The following is a 5,000-nucleotide window of genomic DNA, read 5'->3' as shown; positions in this document are numbered from 1 at the left end:
TCTCTCTCTCTCTCTCTTTCCCTCCCTCACTCACCCTCTATCTACTCTTTCCCTCTCTCACATACACAACACACACACACACACACACACTCACTCTCTATCTATTCTCTTTCTCTCTCTCTCTCATTCTCTCTTTCTTTGTCTCTCCCTATCTCTCTCTCTCTCTCATTCTCTCTTTCTCTGTCTCTCTCTATCTACCTCTATCTATCTCATCACTCACACACGAACAGAATCTGAGCCCTCTTCATGACTGTCGTGTCTCTCACTACAAGCTCCCTTATTAAGTTTGTGTGTGTGTGTGTGTGTGTGTGTGTGTGTGTGTGTGAGTATATGCGTATGTGTGTGGCTGTGTGTGTGTTACTGTGTTATTTATCATTCCGCTATAGATAGAATGCGCTTGGCCAAGGAGTTCACAACATTGCCATCCGGAAGTATAACGGACCAACACACAATCTCTGTGTAACCATGAACTTTTATAGTCTGGTTAATACAGTTTAGTGATAACAACTCACAAACGCGGATGGCAAAAACAATAACAAAGGCCTGAGTGACGTCATCTGCATACTATCTATAGATAGTTCGAAGATGGTAACAACAAGATATGAAGTGAGTAGAAAAGTGCCAGAAGACAATAGAGAATAAAAAATTTTTTCGCGGCGGTGGTGGGGTTTGAACCTGCGACCTTATTGGTACGACAACTCCGCCTGGCAGGTGAGAGCGTGGCTCTACCGTGTGAGCTATCCACGAACACAAACCCCACCACCGCCGCGAAAATTTTTTTTATTCTCTATTGTCTTCTGGCACTTTTCTACTCACTTCATATCTTGTTGTTACCAACATAAGTGCCTGCTCCACTCACTTTTCTGAATTAAAAGTTCGAAGATGACGTCACTCATGTCTTTGTTATTGTTTTTTGCCATCCGCGTTTATGAGTAATTCTCACTAAACTGTATTAACCCGACTATAAACGTTCATGGATACACACAGTTTTGTGTGTTGGTCCGTTATACTTCCGGATGGCAATGTTATGCGCTTCTTAGCCAAGCGCATACTATCTATAGATAGTTCGAAGATGACGTCACTCAGGTCTTTGTTATTGTTTTTTTGCCATCCGCGTTTATGAGTAATGCTCACTGAACTGTTCTAACTTGACTATAAACGTTCATGGATACACACAGTTTTGTGTGTTGGTCCATTATACTTCTGGATGGCAATGTTATGAGCTTCTTAGCCAAGCTCATACTATCTATAGAGTTCGATATCAATATTCTAATTTTTTACTAACTGATTTCAATCATCAACGATGACAACAAGCTAAGCACCACCATCAACAGAAACGACAGCAACAACATCAAAAACAATAAAAACACACAATAATAAATAGTTATAATAACTAATAATATAATAATGTGTAGCAAAGATGAGTCCTTGGAAAAGGATCTTTACTTCCATTCTCTCACCGTACTCAGGTGTAACATGAGTACCTGGTCGTTAACAGCGTTGTCTCTGTCGGAAAAAAATTGTAATATCGGCTAACATGCGTCATGTCGCGTCCTACATGTTAAGTGCTGCTGTTGGCCAGGGACCCCTTGTAAAGCGCCTTGAGCACGTTTAGTGGATCATACGCTATATAAAAGCTAAAAAAAAACAAAAAAAAACTCATCGTCATATTAGACAACGACATGCCCGATGTCACAAGCAACAATAACTAACGATAACGACGGTGTTAATGGTGATAACAGTGATAATGAAAGAGACAACAACTGCTAAGCCATCGATAATGAACGACACACAACGATTGAAGGCCAGGACAAGAATTAATTAAGGTAATAATGATTCTTAATTACTTTAATTATGTCACATTACAATGTAGTGTGCGTCTCTCCAATATGAACAAGGCCCCTCTGTCAATACCTCACATGCCTGCTAGTGACAGCCATGGACAGTGAATGGCATGAGCTGATGGTCATTACGATATCATCATTATCAATGACAGTCCTTAACCAGTTAATTGGCTTACTCTGGAGGACAAGTATTCAAAAATTTGGCCAGAAAACTCGTCCTTTAATTATCGATCGATTTAAATGGCCCTAATATTGGGAAAAACTCTCAAACCCGGGATTTCCCCGAAGTAGCATCCTTTCTCATTTTTTAACCGTCATACGTCAACCAGTAAAGAAAGCTTTTGCTCGGCATCAACAATTTTGATATAGCGTCGAAGGAATGTAACCTGGAGTTCTTTTCTATGACGATACTCATACAAAGATATCCAAAACCCAATTCAAAGTGATATTAAGCTGCAAGAAGCTGTGGATTGTAAAAAGTACTAAACGAAAATGAATATAAGGTCTTTGAAACCGTACAAAATTCCAACCACGGAACGTTTCGGGTCCAAGCACCTTCTTCAGCCAATAAAAAACCCCGATAAAAACATAAAAAAATTACTAAATTCTAAATCGACAACCGAGAAAACTGAATACTCTTTTGCTACCGGATGAAATTTTAACTTAGCCAGGGGACACCTACTAGGGGTCCATTCTAAAAATAAATTAACGATGAAGATCCGAGACAAGATCTATCGAAACAAATTGTATCGATGTAGGATTATAGACTAAAGAACTGACGAGTTATCCCGACTCTTATAACTTCTTTATTCGTAGTAGATAGTCCGATACTTACCTAAAACGTACGTTAGGCAGAATACAAAGCGTCAATCACAAAAAGTGATTTTAGTTATCGGTAGATGTTCACAGGCTAAAAAAAAAATAGATCACATTGATTGAAGGATTGAAAGAAAAAAAAGAGCTTTTATATAGCGTAAATATCCACCAAACGTGCTCAAAGCGCTTTTAAAGGGGTACCTGACCAACAGCAACATTTAACATTCAGGGCGGGACATGACGCTTGTTAGGCGATATTACAATTTTTTTCGGACAGAGACAACGCTCTTAGCGGCCAGGTACTCATTGTAAGGTGAGAGAATGTGAGTAAAGAACCTCCTCCAATGACTCAACTATGCGCCGAGCGAGGCTCGAACCCCGAACCTTCCGATCCGAAAGCGAGTGTCATACCACGTGGCCACATACCCGCACAAACAACTCACTATCACTTTCTTTTGGTGGTCGTCACCTTGTTTTATGAAGCAATGTGTTTTGATATGTGTTAGGCTACGCATTTACTAAGGCTGCTACGGTTAATTACTAACTTGGTCTATTTACGGAGACACGAAGTTACTAACTCTGTGTCCCCGCCATTTTGGCACAGACAACTAGCCTAATGATGTGTAACAAATTCTCCTATTGTGTACTACCATCATTCGTGTCGTCAATGATAATAATCATAATTGAGCAGGGTCGGATTTCCTCTGATGTCGATGGCTAAGTCACCAGACCGATCAGTTTGTTCAAACAGAGATAATCTTACAGGTATCAACAACACAGAGACGGCACGTGCCTTTGTTTAATTGAGCACGAAATAGGATTATTTATTATGATGGATCAGCTGGATCCATGTTCACATTCTCATTCATATTCGCAATGCATTTATAAAGTCAAGTTTGGATAAGCATCACATCATGTCCATCACTTTGTATCCTGAATGTCGTAACATTGAATGACTCCTTAAAAAAATAAGACCCCCCCCCCCCCACCAAAAAAAAAAAAAAAAAAAAAAATCCTACAAAAAAATCAATACAAAAGGAAAACAGAACAAAAAGATAAAATAAAAGTATTTAGAAACAAATGATTCGAGGTGATATTTTCTCTCAATAATTTTAACACGTTCAATGATATCATTATAACTCGAATGTCTTAATAACAGCAATTTACTGAAGAGGATTTATAGTGGCAATGAATACTATAGGAGGCATTTGAACAGCTTCTTACCACGTCTGAGTGGACTCTGGTGTAAATGATACCTGTCTTTGGATTGTGACGGGTATGTAAACCTGACAGGCAATCTTTATTACAGGAAATGGAACATTGGTTCCATACTGCCTACGAGAAGCCTTATGAAGCGCAATGAGCCAGTCAGAATCAATGGAAATATAAATGCGATTATATGTTTTCATATTTATGAAGTGTATGAGTTTTCTTCACGTTGTTGTTCTTCTTCTTTCCGATACCAAGCAGATGCATAGTATAACATATTAAAACCGACACACGACATATTATCTGCTAGACATTGGGGCGGGGGGCGTGGGGGGGGGGGGGGGGCGGTTCCCCCTCCTTTTAAATAAAAATTAGATCGAAATGGACTTCTTCTTGACAAAAAAGATCAAAACGTAAACCTTTTAGAAAGACTTAAAAATCTCTCAAGTCTAAGTTTGAAGACTTCTTGACAAGTTCGGGGTTATCTAATATTAATTGATCGATTTTTAAAGACCTCACGCCAAAATCCTAAAAAAGACGTGTTTTATGATACATCTTGCGTTTGAGGTAAACCCCGATATCATTATAGTATTATAATGATAGTAAAAATAATATTCCTAAAAATAATGTTCCTATTGTTCTTAATCTTAAAAAATGAGTAGGGGGTTCAAGAAATATTTTTCACTGACAGATATCCGGTTTTTACTAAAAATAGACTTTGACAATAATGATGTCCAGATCAAAATAATAATTCTGAAGGTCAAATTGTTATATGTATTCCGAGAACCAGCCAGTTGAATAATAAATAAATAAATAAACCCAAAGAAGTAGATAAATAAATAAATAGATAAATAAATAAACAAATAAATAAATGAATAAATATATAAATAAATAAATAAATAAAACAAGAAACCGTTTTTATAAGACATGATATAGGTGATATCACCGGAGGAGTATCATATGGAATATTCTTGTATACCTGCGTTTGAGATTTTGAACTCGTTCCCATTATGCGCTCCCAGGATCGCGCAATAGCAATGGGTACTAGATCAAGAATTTTATCTAGTCTGTGTACGTCATAATTATTTTATGTCACTGTTTCGACGAACATTTCTGGTTTACATTTGAGGG

This window comes from Berghia stephanieae, chromosome 1 (genome assembly GCF_034508935.2).
Source record: "Berghia stephanieae isolate SIO BIC M18660-M18661 chromosome 1, UCSD_Bste_1.3, whole genome shotgun sequence".
Classification (NCBI taxonomy): Eukaryota; Metazoa; Mollusca; class Gastropoda; order Nudibranchia; family Aeolidiidae; genus Berghia; species Berghia stephanieae.
Note: the sequence above shows the minus strand (reverse complement) of the source record.